At 44.2% G+C, this 19,527-nt stretch overlaps 1 protein-coding gene across 7 annotated transcripts in view; it reads left to right on the top strand.

The window, feature by feature from the left end:
- The first annotated feature begins 11,113 nt into the window (after positions 1-11,113).
- LYPD6B (LY6/PLAUR domain containing 6B) overlaps positions 11,114-19,527 on the top strand; it is a 176,255-nt gene continuing 167,841 nt past the window's right edge. For 4 of the 7 annotated variants that reach the window (XM_012502551.2, XM_012502552.2, XM_030801329.1 and 1 more), the window contains exon 1: positions 11,114-11,452. The gene's annotated coding sequence lies outside the window, so the exon portion shown is untranslated. The remainder of the gene's footprint in view (positions 11,453-19,527) is intronic. The other 3 variants (XM_030801332.1, XM_030801330.1, XM_030801328.1) reach the window with 2 other exon arrangements.

Raw genomic sequence — 19,527 nt, 5'->3', positions numbered from 1 at the left:
GCTGGTCTGTTTCTCCTTATTTGAGCCACCCTGAAGGTATGGTCATTGGAGACGTCAGTGCCTGTGTGAGGATGAGCCATTTTCTGGCCTCAAAAGAGTTCACTTCAAGTGAGCAGGTGCCCCAGTACACAGCATAAGCAAAGTCAACCTTGACCATCTTTGCTTTTACTTTGCTTAAATATCTGCTCTAATTTTTTTTCATTTCAGAACTAAGAAAACTTGACATTTGTCACTTCAATTCTGAAAAGATAGCAACTGTTGTAAAAAAAGTGTCTTATTAGCTTTTTTAAAAAGTAGGATTGACTGAAAGCTCAGTAGAGCAGTGTATTCACTGAGTATCTGAATTTCTTCTTGCCTGAGAACGGCATTCATTCTCCACCAAATCAATTGGAGCCCTGTTTGCATATGTTGAAAGATTATCAGCATCTTTTGAGGACTGGGGTGTTTATATTCCTGTTTAACCTACTGATTCTTAGCGTTAATGTACAGGTCTGAGGTCTCCTGAGAGGACACCAGAGCATGAATCCTTTGGGGGCTAACCAGTGTGCCAGGACACAGGATAGTTTTTTTTCTGCTCTCATAACAAGGAGACTTCCCTACCTTGGGACACTAGAATAATCGTGTGACCATGCCTGACATTGTGTATGTAAAGCATCCTCATTCTTGTGCTTGGTTTGATTAATGGTGCATGAGAGCCAGAGAGTAAACCTCTTTCCCTTAATTGATTAAAAATGTAAAGGATAGATGTCAAGTGAATGTGTAATTAAGGGCACTGCAAATGGTGTGCTTTTATGCTGTCTTATCCATCTTTTTCGAAATTGTTATTCTCCCAAGAACTCTGAAGAAGTTTCCAGATATCAGATTGTTAAAAGTGACTTATGTAGTAAACTTCAAACGTGGTGGTTGAATATTCAGCTGATGCCTGTGTGTTTTAGATGGGAAAGCAGTTCTCTGAAAGAACCAGATTACAAAGCAAATTTCAATATCAATGGGAAATGACCCCCACAGATCCCAGAACACAGCAGCTCTGTGATGCAGTCAGACTGCATTGATGCCAGTGTTCTCTTGGTTCCTGCAAGCCTTTCTTGAGGTTTCTTGTTTCGCCAAGCTCTGAACTGAGCTCTGGCTTTGCCTCAGAAGCACAGAGCTGGAGTATCTGTGGGAGAAAGTGGAACTGGAGCAATAATCTGCAAAGGCAATTACTGGTGATGTGTGTATTGGCAGGTTTCATTCCAGCATTTGTGACAGGTCGTGTCTTGTTATTTGTCTTGTGTACATAATACACTGAACAGAGGTAGGAGTCACCTCTTGGATGACACATTAGTTGAAAATGTGGGCTGACTTGACAAAAGGCATCCCGAGCCATGGAGTTTTCACTTTCCTTTTGGTGTTTGGTGGTTCTTCGTTCAATTTGCAAAGAAAACACAAATCTCTCCGTGGGGTTAGTTGGGTTCAAAATAATTTTTAAAAATCCCATAGGTAACCACTGTTGGTGGTCTTTCTGCCTCCATTACCCTGGATGGCAAAGGCTGGGATTCTCCATCTGCTTTGCTTCGAGAGCAGTTTGTTCTGGACTTTCAGGAGGCCCTCTTTGCCATCAAGCACCTTTCAACCCTTCACCCTTCCCCATGCCCAGATCACAAATGATTCTCATAGTATAGCTGTTCAAGATTTAGCTACAACAATATTTTATTCCTTCAGAATGTAATTAGAGAAATTGACAAACTTGTTCTGGATGAAACGAAACAGCATCAGAATCTCGTGATGCTCAGAAAGCTACAATAAGCAGTCAGCTATTTCCAGGGCACTATTCTGGCTGTGTGCCAGACACTGTTTTAAATGCTTTACATGTATTAATCCATCGAATCCTCCTAATAACCCCATGAGGAATGCACCATTATCTCTCCTTTACAGGTAAGGAAACAGGCGCAGAGAGGTTAAGCAGCTTGCCCAAGGTCTCACAGCTGGCAAGAGGAGGCGCCAGGATTGAAACCCACACAGTCTGGTTCTAAGGTTCATGCTCTCAACAGGTAGTAACACTGCATCTCTGAATAGTGATTGGGATATACACATATGTGTGTACCTCTCTCACTCACTCTCTCTCTATAGTGATAAGCAGCAGCCAACCTCAAAAACCCTTTTGTAAAGAATTTATACAAAGCTTTATGCCTTTGCAACTTTTCTGTCCTCTCCTTTCATTGGAATCTGAGACCTCATTGTTATTTGAATACTTTAAGCAATCAAATGCATCTAGGAAAGAAATAATAGTGACAGAGGATGCCTCACAGCAAAGGTGCCTGATGACACTGAACTCTACGGGAAGGCTGCGTTTCAGTAGTGCCCTTGTCAGAATCTTTTTCATACATAGCATACTTAGAAGTGTAGCCATTACTCTGTCAGTTTTCAAATTGTGTGTCATAAGAATTTAACTTATCATCCATGTGGATTTTTTTTTCTTTAAGATACTAATTCTCTCTGTCTGCATTAAAACATGTATAACCTATATTCTTCTGCTTCTTCAGTAAAAAGCTCTCAGTACTCTCTTGCCCCACCTGAAATGGCTCTCAGGGAAGGGCTGAGGGGCACTGGATGGGTTTCCTCTCATTCCCAGGGATGTGTAAGGCCTCAGACGAGGCTGTCCCCTACCTCACCTCTGGCCCCATCATGATGATTAATAGGATCTCGTTTTAGAGCTTTAGGTTTTAGAAAAAAGAAACATGCCAATCATACCACACATGCATGTGCAAGTCCAACCACAGAAGGCTGAAAACAGTGGGGTTCCCTTACGAGCTCCTGCCTTTACCTGTGCCTCTCCCGTCTGAGGGTGTTCTGATGGGCTACCGGGGAGCAAGGCTGGTGGCAGATGTGTCTAGGTGACACGATGCTGACTCCGTCAGCCAGCGTCCACCTGGCTGCCTGCCTGCAGACCGCGACCTCCAGCCCAGCGTCCCTGCTGCCCTGCGGCACCTTTCTGGGACTTACGTGCAACGGCACAATACCTCTGGAGGCGGCAGGCAGGCGGGGGAACCACTGAGCGATTCCACAGGGAAAGAATGATGCATGCGGGACCCGGATCCGACTCGCAACTTCTCATCCACCGGCTGGGGGATTGTGGTCCAGTGGTTTAACTATGCAGAGTCTCAGTGAGCTCATCTCTATACCTGTATTTAGCCCACGATGCTCCATTCTTCACAGTGCCTTTCAGGGATCAGATGAGAAACTGTAGGAAGACATTTTATAACAGTGCTACTCAAATATAAGGGATTGTTATTGTCAAAAACTTCCTAGGAGAAAGTATGTTCGTCTTGGACCCCAGCTGTTGCCTTCTACCTAACATCACCAATACTCAGAGTAGAAGAGGAGAGAATACGCGGAGACATCGGGTATTGTCTGATTCTACCAAGTGACATCAAATCTCTTTGTAGCTCTCCATGTAGGGTTCTTTCTTTTCCCACTGTCTTGGTCAGTTGGGGCTGCTATAACAAAGTGCCATAGGCTGGGAGGCTTATAAACAACACACATCTAGTTTTCATGTTTTGGAGGCTGGAAGTCCAAGTTCAGCGTGCCAGCCAGCACGGTCAAGTTCTGGTGAAGACTTCTTCCTGGTCGTGGACTCCTGACTTCTTGCTGTGTCCACACATGGTGGAAGGGAGGGGAAAGCTCTCTGGGGTCCCTTGTGTAAGGGCACTGGACTTATTCATGACTAATAAACTCATCGTGATGACCTAATCACCCCAAAAGGCTCTATCTGCTAATATCATCACATTGGATTAGGATTTCAGCATATTAATTTCGGGGAGACACAAACATCCAGTTCATTGTACCCACTTCTCCACCCTCTTTCCTCTTGGGGGAAAACCCACTTTTAGGCTATTTCATGAGTAGAGAATATGACACACCCTCTGAAGTATGGTGCAGGGAATAGGGTTTCAGGCTAGTTTCCACGCTCTATGCCTTGTGGCTTTTCACACCAGAGGGCTCAGGTAAGTGCCTTTCACTCAGTGTCCTGGCGCTGGATCATGAATCAAGTCCATTCAGTTTCCCATACGTGGAGGCAGAAGCCCAGTAATCACGATTAATGCTGAGAGACGAAATCCTGGCAGAATATTTGTAGGAGCTTAACAAGTTCCCCAAAGGGAGATTAGAGACGCTCAAGGAGTCACTTAGCCGAACCAGCACACAAAAGCACATTCGGCTTCTGCCAGCATCTGGAAACAAGGTGTCTGCTTCCCTTCCATAACCCAGGCATTAGAAAGTTCCTGTCCCAGCACACACAGCAGAGGCAGGAAGCCACTGTTCAGTGCAAGCTGACTCTGTCCACATGCGGGCCTGCTGCTCCTAAATACCAGACGACTGTGATCAGGGCCTCTGCTTTAAATATTTTGTCTCCAGACTGTCATAAACCCATGAGAACATCAAAATCCAAAGAGTTGAAGTCACATGTTCAAGACCACTTTGTTAGTTTTGACTGCAGAGCTCAGGTTCCGTCTCCTACAGTCCTCTGCTTGTCCATCTCAGTGGTACGGGTTGGAAGCTGCTGTAGAACCCCACTCCCAATCTTCCCTGTGAGTTGTCAACAAACAGTGCTTTCCAAATAGCTTTCCCTTTCATATATTGAACAAATAAATTGGAGAGTTCTTAAAGAAATAAAGAGTACATCACCAGGACTTAGAAGAGAAGACTACGAGGGGCATTGGGAATCATCTGGTTCCACCCAGTGAGGTCAAATGACTCACCTTGCGCCATGCACACCATCAGGAGAGCCCAAGCCCGGCGCGCCACCCGCCTCCTCAGGCCTCACTCTGCTGCACCAACCCTCAGCAGGCAAAGGCCAAAGCTAGTCACAAGAACGGCACTGGCGATGCATCTTCCTGACTCCATTAGCCCAAATATTGACATTAGTTGTGTGGAAATGTTTTGCCACAGTCATCCGTTGAGTGAGTACTGTGCGGCAGGAGCCCTGTGATCAAGAGTGAACTTCGGCAGTGTAGACTGGAGTTCCAGTGGTTCCAACTCTTTCCTTATCAACTAAGTGCCTCAAACAAGTTACCTAACCTCTCTTAGTATCGTGCCTGGCTCACAGTGCATTCTGGAATAGTTAGTCCTTCACATGCATTCTGGAATCTCTTACAAGGAATGAGTGAGGGCGGCACTGTTATTCACCCCAAATACAGATGAAAAAACTGAGGTGTGGAGATGTTAAGTGAGTTGCCCAACATCGCAAAGAAAGGTAGTGGCGGAGCTGGCTCCAGAGTCCACCTTCTTAACCAAGAGGCTGAGCTCTCCTGGGGTCACGTGGCTGCTGAGGAGTGCAGAGGGACTGGGTTCACATCCTGCCTCACTTCCTGAGCTGAGTTTACTCCCAGATCTAAGCTGCTTCGTATGGAATGAACTGAAAAAGCCTTCTGTAAAAACGTTAGTGTTCATTCATTATTTCAATAAATATTTCAGCACCTATCTTATACCAAAGATTGTTTTCAGAGCTGGAGAGAGAGGTGAATAAGAAAGATAGAGTCTTCATTTCCTTAGAGGCAAATTATAAACAAATGAACAACACTTTTTCAAATGACTTAGTATATTCAAGTGCTATGAAAAGAATAAACCAGGGTGCTGTGATGGCAAGTAACTCCAGTCTAGTTTTGACTGGGTGGTCAGGGAAGGCCTTAGTGAGTGAGGGAGCCAGCCATGCAGAGACCGGGAGACAGTTGCACACAGATGAACAGCAACTGCAAAGTTCCTCAGGAAGGATTGTGCTTGGTGTATTAGTGGTAATAGAATTCTGATTTTACACAGATAACGTTCTCCACACTGGCATTTCTTTCCCTCATTTACCTATCAAAAGGACAATGAGGGCTGGGTGCGGTGGCTCACACCTATAATGACAGCACTTTGGGAGGCCAAGGTGGTAGGATCACTTGAGGTCAGGAGTTCGAGACCAGCCTGGCCAACATGGTGAAACTTCGTCTCTACTGAAAATACAAAAAAAATTAGTTGGATGTGGTGGCACATTCCTGTAATCCCAGCTACTTGGGAGGTTGAGGCAGGAGAATCGCTTGAACCCTGGAGGCAGAGGTTGCAGTGAGCTGAGATCGTGCTGTAGCATTCCAGCCTGGGCAACAGAGTGAGACTCTTTCTCAAAAAAAAAAAAAAGACAATGAGTATGTTTGTGTTGCTTTCAGAAGTAAGAAGCAAATTGGAATAATCAACTTCTTCTTTCCTGGAAATACAACGCCAAAGGCCTTTGCGCATTTTTGTGGCCAGCAGTGTTGTGAGCAGACCCATACATTTGTAGCCCGCGCTTCAGCGCCTGCTCTGAAACCCAGGTAAAAGAGGCCAATTTCATCCTGGCTGATGTGTTTTAAACAGCCAGGCAGATTCACGTGGATCCACAGGCCCCAAGAGTATAAAAAATAATAGAGGGATAAATATGGAAAAGCTGATTTGCTGCCCAACCTCAGGGTCAAGCACAGGTCTGAGCGGGCCACCTGTACCTTTTTAGAGTCATCTTCTCAGTGAAATGGAACTGCTGCTACCTGCCACCTTGGAAAAACTGCTTGCTGGCCTCGTACGTGAGAGGTATGCCCAACTCACTTCGGGGGGGTTATTTCAGCTTTTTACTACACCAGGACTCTGCGACTGGTGAACATCAAAAACCCAAAGAAACACACACATCCTTGCCTGCCCTTGGTGAGCCTGAAGAGAATGTCACTGGTCGATAAGAGATGATTCTGAATTTTGTCTGATTATTCTGGAGCTGACATTTTTGGGTGTCACATTTAACATGGACATTTTTGAAGCATAACTTTGATAACCACTCTTGCTGAGGCAGCTGCCTGCCCTGTTCTTGCTTCAGATTCGGTTCCTGCTGAGATGTGTGTGGAAAGAAGTATTTCCCACTATGGGGCTCACACAACTAAATGGCACCACTGAAATTCCCTGTCAAGTCCCCTGGTTAGTGTCTAATTAGCGTGTGGCTTTAGGAAGCAGGACAACAGGTTTACATTTTTGCAGGCTATTACCTGAACGTGATCGCTGAATAGCGTCAGCTGTTCAAATAGTAATGCTGCATACAATGAGAAATGTGAGTGAGTGTGTGTGTGTGTGTGTGTGTGTGTGTGTGTGTGTGTGTGTGTGTGTAGGAGGACACATCCCCGCCCACTGGCTGGAGTGAGGTATCTGCAACCCTGTGTCAACAGGGGTCTAGGCTTCCTTAAGATTTAAGCAGCTAATACAGAGGTGGCTGCATTGTTTTGTTTTTTTTGGGGGGGTTCGGGTGGGGGCGGGAATGGAGTCTCACTCTGTCGCCCAGGCTGGAGTGCAGTGGTGCGATCTCAACTCACTGCAACCTCTGCCTCCCGGGTTCAAGTGCTTCTCCTGCCTCAGTCTCCTGAGTAGCTGGGATTACGAGCACCCGCCACCACGCCCTGCTAATTTTTGTATTTTTAGTAGAGATGGGGTTTTGCCATGTTGCCCAGGCTGGTCTCAAACCCCTGACCTCAAGTGATCCGCCCGTCTTGGCCTCTCAAAGTGCTGGGGTTACAGGTGTGAGCCACCGTGCCTGGCCGGCTGCATTTCTTATTCTCCTCCTAAGAGAAGCCCGATTTTGTTTTCAGGGTGCTCCTTGTGTGAACTGGGGTTGTGGGAAGGAGTGACATTTCCCCTCCTTTGTTCAGGTGGGGTGAAGACTTGACTTACAGGTAAGAGAGGCCCTTGACTGACGTGGGGTGGGAACTGTTTCCAGTTGTCCTCATCTCTGGGCCTGTTTCCTGACCTGTGAAATGAGAAGGTTGGGTGGGATCAGTTTCCCAGGCTTGCCTGTAGTGAGTAGTCCCTGGAGCGCTCATTGAAAAGCCGCTCTGCTCTCCTGAATGAGAATGTTTAGGAGTGAACTCTGTCATGAGCAGGCATCCAAATGATCCTCCCCTTCAAGGATGTTTGGGAATGGTGGTCTGCACAGTCTCTAACCGATCTTCCAACTCCAAAATGCCTGTCCCGGCTATGTCTGGAAGGCAGTGACCCCTAAGTATTCCTGAGACCCAAATGGCTTTGCAAGTCTTATAACAGCTGTGGATGCTCTGTTTAGTACAAATGTATACAGACACAGAACATCGAATTCAGTTGCAGGGTCTGTGGCTTTTGATTAAGAATTCTTACTCTAAGGTTAACCCTTGAAAGAGAATGTAAGCATTCACTTGAGCCAGGCATGAAGCAGCTGCTCACTAAAGGTCAGTTATTATGCTATTTCCGTGTCTCAGCTTTTCTATGAAATTCTAATATTATTATCTCATTGTATAGATGAGGACACTGAGGCATAGAGAGATTAACATGCGTTGTAAGTTGTGGCTCAATTTGAACTCAAACAGTCTGATTCCAGAGCCAGTGTGAACTTAAAATCTGGGCTGCCTGATAAAGTGGTTATCAGTTTTGCCTACTTGAATTCACGGCACTTTCTGCTCCTAATATTTCTGGCCACTTCCCTATACCTCCTTATATTAGTCATCATTAACTAAGCAGCTACTATGTGCCAGGAATGCTACACACATTGTCTCATTGAAAAATGTCCTCAGAAAATGATATACAGTATTTTTTATTTTATTTTATTTTTTGAGATGGAGTTTCACTGTTGTAGCCCAGACTGGAGTGCAATGGCGCGAGCTCAGCTCACTGCAACCTCTGCCTCCTGGGTCCAAGCAATTCTCCTGCCTCAGCCTCCCAAGTAGCTGGGATTACAGGTGCCCGTCACCACGCCCGGCTAGATATACATTATTAATATACATGTTGAGTCCTAAGTAAAGACAGGAAAAATTAGGAAGGTAAATATATCCTAAGGCTCAGAAGTTTTTTGGATTGTTGCTTCTTTGGATAATTTATATTTCATTATATTATCAGAGAACTAGAGATAGAGCAGAAACTGAAGATTTTCTAGTTCAAATATCATTCTCCTAGAGACCAGTAGAGAATAGCAATAAATACAGTTATTTGTAAAGATTAATTAATTCATTCTAGAGTCTTATGAACTCTATCAGTGGTTTTGTCCCTATTTCCAGCATTTTAATGTTGATGAGAAGTGGGCTGGCTCTCTCTGCACTGCTAGGCAGAGCTGCTGTTCACTGAGCAGGTGCTTTGTGCTGGCGCTATGATCAAGCACTTTACATGGATTATTTAACTTAGCCACGCAACAGTATCAGAACTTCTTATTTCAGATACCCCTTTTAAGCAAAAAACTTCAAGCGGAGATCTTGTCTGATTTCATGGCTGCACATTTTCCAAGTAGGAAAAATACACAATTGAGGAACTCGCCCAAGGCTGCTCAGCAAGCCCAGGAGAGAGAGTGGGGTGGGGAGGGAGAGATCCCGTGCAAGCAAGCACTGGGGCAGAGCCTGTGCCCTCCTGATGACTCTCAGGCCTGTCTGGGTGGCATCACGTAGCAGGCTGGCCCAGCCAAGATCACACGCACAGCAGGAGGATTCTAAATCCCAGGGGATCACATGCTCTACTGACCGAAACCAACACAGAAAAAGGTCTAGGTCCATTTCATGTGAGTGAGACCCAGAGGGGCTCCTTTGCTTAGCCCTACCTGCTGGTGCAAGTGGCTGTCCCAAAGTGCAGACCCCACCACAGCCCCACCCTGGGACACCAGATTCCCTGCCACCATAGAGGGAGTAGCAACTGTGGTAGGGCGCACCTAGGTGGGGCATCCCATATAACCTTTTCTGGTTGGCCTTGCCCAGTGTGACATAGCCAGCCAGGTAACACCAGATCTGAAATACCCATTTGTGCAGAACCCACTAAAGGGGTGGGGTGTCTAGACCTTAAGAGTGTTGGGCTTGTTATCAGTGGAGGGGTGGAGCAGGCTTCTTGGCTCTGACGTCACCTTAATAGAGATCCTCCCATTTTGGCCTCGGAGGTTTAATATATAGTCATGGAAGTGTACTGAAATAGTCATAAGAAGGAATGTTCTCCATACAACTTTAAAGCTGTACAGTGCTTTCTGCAGTAAAATGAATTTTTTCAAGGAAAGGATTTTTTTTAACGAGTCTTGAAATTAACATGTGAGTAGCAGCATGACACATTACCTCGTGTGTGTGTGTGTGTGTGTGTCTGTGTGTGTGTGTGAAGGCCATTTGTTACATGGAACACCTAAAAATACCATTGTTTTTGTTTTTACAGTTGTCAGGGGCCTCAATAAATGCAAGCTGGCTCAGGTGATGCTTGACCTGAGAGGTCTGGAAAGACAGATTAGAAGTCTCAGCAGAGGACCAAACCCAGACCCCACTTCTGCAGAAGTTCTGTACCCAGGTTTCCCCACTGCAGGCATAACCAGCAGCCCCTCAAAGGCCCCAGACCAGCCAACTGTATTTAGAAATGCAGAACCAGGATCAGCTCTGCTACCAGCCATGGGATCTTGGGTCAGTGGCCCATACTCTGAGCTGTGTTTCCACAGTGCAAGGCTGGCCGGACAGTGTTATATTTCAGAGTTCTCCTGTCTGTGGCATCTTCAGAAGTTAAAGATTTGCTTGACCACTATAAGGTGCCCCGGGAGTGCAGACCTCCCACGACCCAGCGACCTGGCTGGCAGTGAGTGGGGAGTGAGCAGTAGAGAGAGGACAGGTGGCCCGGAATCTGACGCTTGCCTCTGGATTCTCCCTAGTAAGCTTGGAATGATGCTGAAGCAGCTCTGGACCGAGGGGACCAGTCTAAGGCTGGACGCAAAAGACTGGGCGCCACCTAGTCTGTTCATCAGGTATTAAATGCCCTGAGTTTTCAAAGCTCTGGTGATTCAGTAGTGGACGGGTAAGGTCCCTGCCCCTCCTGGGGTTTACCGTCCAGGGGTGGGGAGGACGTCACTATGTGAAATTATCTTATAGCTTAATGTCATTATTTAAAAAGGGGGAGGGAATCACTTGAGGGGTGGCCAAGGTGGGGACGGGGTTGGATGGAATGGTCAAAAAAGGTTTTTGAGTTCTTCCAATCCTGAACTAACTCACCTTCACCCTTGGCCCAATCATTTTCACTCCCGAGGGTCTGAGCTCCTCGTTTCTACATTCTAGGAAGAAAGGGTTGGACCCTCCCCTCTTTAAGCTGGGTGGGGTCCGAATCCCGTGCTGCTTTCACTTCCTGAGCCGGGCTGGCTGGGTGGGAACAGGCTCCCTGCCGCCTCCCCAGCGCTGGCCACTACCACACGGCCGCCCGCCCGCCCGGGCCTCCTTTCAACCTCGTGGCGGAGCCCTGCGGTTTCCCAGCGGAGCCGGGCCCGGGGCTGCTCCCTCGCGGGCGAGGCTCACCTGTCCCGGCCCGGCCCCCTCTCGCGCCCCAGGTGGCTCAGGGCGGGGAGGAGCCGCGCCCCGCCCTGCGCGGCCGCAGCCAACGCCGGCCCCAGGCGGGTGCGCTGGGAGCCTAGGCCGGGAGCCGGGTGAAGGCACCGAGAGGCCCGGTGGGCGCGGGCGGCGAGGTGAGCTGGGCCAGCGCAGCAGGCGGGGGCGGTGGTGGGTTCGGGACGGCTCACCCGGCGCGGGAGCGAGTGCCGGGCCGCGCGACTCCGGCGGAAGATGCGCTGCGCCCCTGCTGGGCGCGCCGGGGCAGCCAGGAGCTCGCGGGGCCGCGGCGCAGAGGCGGGGTCGGGGTCTGGTCGCTGCCTCGGGGCGAGCAACTGCCAACATCTGGACGGGACGGGAGCAGGGGGCCGGGGCAAGGCTGGAGCGGTGTGGGTCTCTAATCGTCCAGAGCCCTGCGGGGCCAGTGACTTAGGCAGAGCCGAGGGGAGAGGAGATACTGGGGGCCAAACTGCTGGAGAGAGCGCGGAGCTGGGGCTGGGGTTCAAGGCCGGTCGTGGGGCCAAGAGCGAGCGAGCTCCAGTGTTTGCCCCTGCAGCGCTTCACGCGGGACCAGCGCGGGTGCCGCCGCTTCCCTTGCCCCGGCTCTTTACTTTTGTTGTTGAATAACCGACCTTACACATTGGTTAGTTACCTGGGGCTTCTCAAAGCTGGGTCTGGAGGCTGCTCTGACTCCAGGGGGCTTGGGTTGTCAGGCTTCGGGTCTGTATGCCCTGTGGCGTTTGGGGGGAGCTGGTGGGTGGAGGGGTGCTGTCCACCTCCCAAGGCCAGGGGATCAGAGAGTGGGAAAGTGGGAAAAGTCTAGAATGCTATTTAAATAGCATTTAACTATAGCTAACAGTAACTAGCTGTGTGACCTTGAGCAAGTTACTTAACTGCTCTGAGCCTCAGTTCCCTTAAAGTAAAATAGGTGTTATTAATATTACAATCATTACAACAGCCTTAGGTTATATGATGTTCATGGAGTACATAGCATACTGCTTGATTTTCCCCCTTTGTGTTGATGTGGTGGTGTGTGTGTTGTGCGGTGGGGGCATTCTTTCCCACCCTGGCTTGTTCATGGTTAGCTTCCTCCAGGATGCCTTATTTGCTGACACCATCACAGAAGCCAAGATTAGGGCTGCCAGTGCACAGGCCCTGCAGATGGAGGGGGTGTTGTCAGACTGCCCACGTCATTACCCGTTGTATTTGTCAGAATTGTTTTCTTTGGGTTGGGTTTTGGTCACTTGAAAATTGCCTTATACTATGTAGAAATTGATTGGGTCACATAAATGATTGGGTCGAGGGTTTCAGTTTAAAGCTGTAGCTAGTTCCAGAGGCTCATATAAGGTTCCAGGGCTAGTTCTCTCTCTTGTATATCTTAGCTGTTTTTCTCTCTGTGTTTACTGGTTCTTAGTATGGAGGATAAATAGGACTTGCACCTTCAGGCTTATCTGCTCCTTCAGAGAGAGAGAGAGACAGAGAGGGAGAGAGAGAATCCCATCTTCTCTGTCCGTATAGCAATCTCTCTCTGTCTCTCTCTCTCTTTTTTTCTTTTGAGACGGAGTCTCACTCTGTCACCCAGGCTGGAGTGCAGTGGCGTGATCTCGGCTCACTGCATGCAGCCTCCACCTCCCAGGTCCAAGCGATTATCCTGCCTCAGCCTCCCAAGTAGCTGGAGTTACAGGCGTAGGCCACCACGCCGGACTAATTTTTGTATTTTTAGTAGAGATTAGGTTTCACCATGTTGGCCAGGCTGGTCTCAAACTCCTGACCTCAAGTGATGTGCCCGTCTTGGCCTCCCAAAGTGCTGGGATTACAGGCGTGAGCCACTGCACCTGGCCCCTTATAACAATCCTATTGACATACTGGACCAAAGCGGAGGCAAGCCATCTCAGCAGACAGGGAGGGGTATCCACAACAGGAATGGGCACGAGACCGACTGTGATTGATAGACTGGCCCACCTCAGCTGCAAGGGATGTCGGTAGGGGGCGCAATTCCCAATGAGAAGTCTGACAAAACAGGACATGTTCATTATACTATCTCTGTCTTTGCTCACCAGCACCTAAAGGTAGTCTGCAGTAGAATGTAGACAGCCTGAGGGCCGTGTTCCGTCAGTCAAGTCTTTATCTAATGCATGGAAGGCATCCTGTGTGTCCATCTTTTCATTCATTGTTTTTTGTTTATTCATTCATTTGACATTTAATAAATGCTCAACATAGGCCAGGGCCTCTGCCAAGGGCGAAAATGCTTGCTTTTGAGAAGCTCACAGTCTAGTTGGAAAGACAGATAGGTGGATAACATCATCTAGGACTCATCTGTCTGGGGACATAGTGAAGACTCCCCAAAGAAACTGTAGTTGAGCTTTGAGTTGAAAATGAGAAGGGCTGGTCTAGGAGAAAAAGTTGAGAGATTTTCTAGGCCACGTGGTAGGATTCTGGAGGGACACTTTTGTTGTAACATTATTTAGGTTACTCTACTGTCTTGCTTAGAACATCTGAAGGTAGGTCGTTCAAAGTGGCCACAGCTCTTGGGTGGCTTCTAGAAAATTATCTTGTTTTTCCAGGGTGACTAGAGCTCCATCATGCCTTCACATGACAACATCCAGAGCAGAAAAAAGAAGGCCAGGGCTTGCTGCTTAATCTTTCTCTAGATAATAAAGGACAAATTTTCCCCGAAGTTCCCTGTGTCACTGGCCAGAGTGGTCTCATGCTTACCCTGAAACCAGTCATTGGCAAAGGAGAAGAGGGTCCCCTGATTGTTTTGCCCAAGCTGTTTTCTGGAGCTGTAGGAGGGGCTCACCTACCCTGAGCATCCATGTCCCATGTCTGGACACAATCAGAATTCTGTTAGCAAGGAGGAAAGTGAGACTGCCTGTTGGGCTGTTAGGTAGGCAATGAACTGTGTCTCCCAGAGGTGGGGACAGGTGATGCAAGGTCTGGCATAGATTGGTAATCAGAAGTCCAATACCATGGGAGACGCCTAGGGTGTGGCTGAGAGGAGGAAAGGAGCTGAGGTGGAAAAGTAAGTAAAGACAGGACTACCCTGTATTAGATTCCGTGGATGTCACTAAGAAGCATAGTAAATCTTGGTCCCATTCCTCAACAAGCTTATGCTTGAAACCTGGAAAAGCTTTTCTGAGTTTTCCATACTCCCGATAGTAACAGCAACAGTGGCTCACTCTATGGTGGCGATTCTCAAGGGGCGGATTGGTGTGAAGGAGTTTCAGAGGAGTTTCAAACCCTGTGTAGTTTGAAAAGCCTCACAGATGATTTTGCTGGGCTACCCACTGCCTACCTTCCCCGGAAACTCCCTGTCCCTCTCTTGAGAACAGTTAACTTGCTCTAAATCATGTCTTTGTTTCAGTATTGTTAACTGTCTTCAAACTAACAGGCTGGGACTTGGTGAAGATGCAATTAATGGTAGATCCTGGACTAGAAAACAATTCTCCTGGATGCTAAGTCCAAAGAGTGATAGCTTTGGTAGTTGCATTTAGTAGGAAACCAGCCTCTACCATGAACTGCTTTGAAATCATGTATCCTATTTTCATCTGAAACGTGAAGTGAGTGCTGCACTTGGTTTCTGCTTTATACGGTAGACATTGGTGGACATTGGTGCTGGACTTTTGGAATCGGATTGGGCAACCAAGGATGCCGCTTCTCATGATCCTCTATCCTCAATATCTAGTTAGCAAAGAAATTGGCAAAAAGATATGATCACTAATCCTGGAAGAATGCAGAAGTGGAGGGCAGCATATTTTCCTATTTTCAGCAACAATACTGCCATGGGCTGGCCAGGATCACTGGAAGAATGAGGTAGAGAGAAATGCCTTGGGCAGTCATTCATTTCACGAATATTTATTGAGCATCTACTGTGTGCCAGACACTGTTCTAGGTGCTGGGGATTGGAGCTTACAGTCTACTGGAAGGAGACATTTATTTATGTTTTGTCTAATAAGTCAGGCAGTGAGAAGTACTGAAATAAAAAATAAAATAGATCCACACAAGAGTGCAGTCATTAGAAACAAACTGGATATAGTGCTGGAAATCATGACTTATTCTGTCTTGTTTCCAGCAGAGCTATATGGTCTAAGCAGGTAGGGCTTTGGGCAAAAAGGACAGGTGTTCACGTGGAAAAAGACGGTTAAATTTTAAATAACTCAATTTTATAGGATTTCCTTCATGCAGAATTTCTTTGGTTGTTTGCTATAACTCACATTGTTCCTAAATATGATTTATAATGACTTACAAAAGCATGGTACCAGGTCATGAGAAATAAATGAAGAAATATGAGCAAGGGGAAAATAAGGGTCATTTCTTTCATCATTATGTTCCAGAATTGTTTAGTTTTGGTAGCAGGGAAAGGAGGAAATATGATGATTACAAATGTGGTGATTCATGCTCAGGGTTCGTTATTTAAAAGAAGAGAAAATAAATTTTGATGCTTCAGGAACTTGAACTTTCTTTTGGTGTTTAAAGAATCAATTTTATTTGATAGAAAAAGTGGTCTCTTTACTAAGGACTTATATGAAATTTATCTCCTGAATTCAAAGAAAACTAACTTTTTTTTGGGTCAATATAAAGTACACCAAAAGTTAACAGATCAAAAGTCCAATTCCAAAGTTAAATAATATGCTACAGATACAAATTGATGAGAGGTTATGTTTGGACCCATTACTGCCTGGAAAAAACAAACGCAAATAAAATTTTAAAGTGTTGAAGTGTTATGCAGAGGTAATTTTAACTACTTGTTTTTATTGAGTTTTCTTGTTGTTCAGTACAATAATCTGGATATAAGTCTTATGTCAGAAATGTAATTTGTAAATTACTTCTCCCAACGACTGCCTTGTCCTTTTTATTCCCTTAACAGTGTCTTCTCAGAGCAAAAGTTTTAATTTTGATAAACCAATTTATCAATTTTTTAATACATCCAACTTTTATTGTTGAATTGAGGAATTCTCTAACCAAAAAGTCTTGAACATTTCTATTTTCTTCTAGAAGTTTCATGTTTTATGTTTTACACTCAGGTCTATGATCCATTTTGCTTTAATTTTTGTATAACAGAAAGTATGAGTTAAAGGTGTTTTCTTTTTGGTATGTGGGAGTCCAAATGTTCTAGTACCATTTGTTGAAATGACTGTCCTTTCTTCCCTTGAATTGTCTTAGAACTTTTGTCACTAATCAATTAGCTAAAATGTAAGGGTTTATTACTAGACTCTCAATTCAGTTCCATTGATCTGTATGCTTACTTCATGGCAACACTACACTATCTTGATTATTGTGGCTTTAAAATACATTTTGGAAGCACATAGTGTAAGCCCTCCAACTTTATTGTTTTTCAAAATTGCTATGACTCTTAGTTCTTTTGCCTTTCCATATGAATTCTAGAATTAGTTTGTCAATATCTACAAAAAATCCTCCTGGGATTTTGAATGGAATTGCATTGAATCTACGGATTAATTTAGGAAGAATTGATGTCTTTAAATTATTGAGTCTTCTAGTTCATGAGCAGGGTATAACCATCCATTTATTTAAGTCTTTGATTTCTTCCATCAGCACTCTGTAGTTTTCAGGATATAGATCTTGCACATATTTTGTTAGATTTATACTTAAGTATAAATTTTGGGGATTGCTCTTGTTGCTGGTATATAGAAATGCAATTGATTTTTGTATGTTGGTATTGTGTTCTGTAGCCTTGCTAAAGTTACTCATCTGTTTTAGGTGGGTCATTTGTAGATTCTTTGGAATTTTCTACATAGACCATCATATTATCTGTGAATAGAGACAGTTTTATTTTTCCTTTCTAACCTAAATGCCTTGTCTTTCTTTCTTTCCTCCCTCCCTCCTTCCCTTCCTCCCACTTATTGCACTGGCTAAGAATTGCAGTACAATGTTGAATAGCAGTGATAAGAGAGAACATCCTTACTTTGTTTCTTATCATGGAGCAGGCAGCAATAAATCTTTCCCTGTTAAGTATGATGTTAATTAAGGTTTCTTGTAGATACAATATGATGTTAAGGAATTTCCTTTGTATTCCTAGTTTATTGACGGTGTTTTTTAAAATTATGGGTGGATTTTGAATTTTATTGAATGCTTTTTTACCATCGACTGACAGAATCATATGACTTTTCTTAATATTTAATATGGTGAATTGCACTGATTGATTTTCAAATGTTGAACCAGCCTTACATTCTCTGGATAAATTCCACTTGGTTGTAATGTATTTTTGGAGGGGGCTATGTAGGATTGGTATTATTTATTCTTTCAGTGTTTGGTAGAATTCTCTAGTGAAACCATTTGGTCCCAGAGTTTTCTTTGTTGGAAGGTTTTTTAACACAAATTTAATTTTATAAATAGATATAGGACTATTCAGGTTATCTACTTCTTCTTGATAAGTTTTGTTAGTTTATATCTTTCAAAGATTCAGTCCATTTCACCTAAGTTGTCAAATTCGTTGATACAGATTTTTTTATGGTGTTCTTTTATTAGCCATTTATGTCTGAATGGTCAGTAATAACACTCCCTCTTTTATTCTTGACATTATTAATTTATGTCTTCAGTCTTTTTCTTGCTCAGTCTGTCTAGAGGTTTATAAATTTTATTGATCTCTTCAAAGATCCAGATTTTGGTTTAATTTTGTCTATTATTTTTCTGTTTTCAATTTCATTGATTTCTGCTCTTATTTTATTATGGCCTTCCTTCTCTTTGCTTGGGTTTAATGTACTCTTCTATTTTTTAAGGGATAAGCTTATACTGCTGATTTTTGTTTTAATAGAAGTATTTAATGCTATACACTTCCCTCTAAGCCCTGCTTTAGCTGCATTATACAATTTTGAAATGTGTATTTTAATTTTCATTTAGTTTAAATATTTTAACATTTCTTTTGAGACTACTTATTGACCCATATGTTATTTTAAAGTATATCATTTAATTTTAAGGTATTTGGGGATTTTCTAGAAGTTTTTCTGTTATTGATTTCTAGTTTAAATCTTTTATTATCCTAGAATATGACTTGCATAATTTCTGTTCTTTTAGATTTGTTCATGTTTGTTTTATGACCCAGAATGTGGTTTATCTTGGTGAATTTCAGTGCACACTTGAAAATATGTGTATTCTGCTACTGATGGGTGGGATGTTCCAGAAATATCAATTAGGTCAAGTTGCTTGATAGGGTTGTTCAGGTCTTCTGTGTTCTTATTAATTTTCTACTTTTTTTCTCTGTAACCAAGAGAGGAATGTTAGCGTTTCCAGTTACAATTGTGGATGTTTCTATTTTTCTTTTTAGTCATATCACTTCTTACTTCATGTATTTTGACTATTTGTTGTTAAATGCATACACATTTAGGGTTGTGATGTCCTCTTGGAGAACATCTTGATCCCTTTCTTATTATGTAATGTCCCTCTGTATTTCTGTTAATATTCCTTTTTCTGGAGTCTGCTTTGGGTGTTAATAATACAGATACTCCAGCTTTTTTTGGATTAATGTTTGCATTGTTTATCTTTTTCTGTTCTTTTACTTTTAACCTATATTTAGGTTATAAAATAAACTGTATACTTAAGATGGCTTTCTTGTGGCAACATATATTTGGGTCTTACTTTTTCAACGAATCTGACAATATCTGTCCATTAATTGGTATGTTAGACCATTCACACTTACTATGCTATTGATATGGCTTAATTGTAATCTACCATCTTGCTAGTTGTTTTCTATTTGTTCTATCTGTTCTTTTCTTTCTTGTTTCTTGAGCTTTTTTTTATTTTTATTTTTATTTTTTTTTATTTTTGAGACAGGGTCCTGCTCTGTCACCCGGGCCAGAGTGCAGTGGCACAATCTTGGCTTACTGTGGCCTTGACCTCCTGATCTTGAGCATTTTTTTATATTTTCCTTATCTCCACTATGGACTTCTTACCTATGCCTCTTTAAATTTTTTTAGTGATTGCTCTAGAGTTAATAATATGTATCTTTAATTAATTAGAGTCTACTTTCAAGTAATATTATACTGTTTCATTTGTAGTCTTGTAGCAGTATATTCACAGTTCTTCTCTTTTATGTTTTGTGCTATTGTTATTATCATTTTTTAATATCAGCTATAAATAGAAGATTTTTTGCTTTAGACCAGGGGTCAACTAACTTTTTCTGTAAAAAAGCCAGAAAGTAATTATTTTAGGCTTTGAGGCCATAGATGGTCTCTGTTGCATATACTTTTATTCTTAA

This window comes from Nomascus leucogenys, chromosome 20 (assembly GCF_006542625.1).
Source record: "Nomascus leucogenys isolate Asia chromosome 20, Asia_NLE_v1, whole genome shotgun sequence".
Lineage (NCBI taxonomy): Eukaryota > Metazoa > Chordata > Mammalia > Primates > Hylobatidae > Nomascus > Nomascus leucogenys.
The sequence above is the reverse complement of the archived record's forward strand: the minus strand, read 5'-3'. Positions and strand labels throughout refer to the sequence as shown.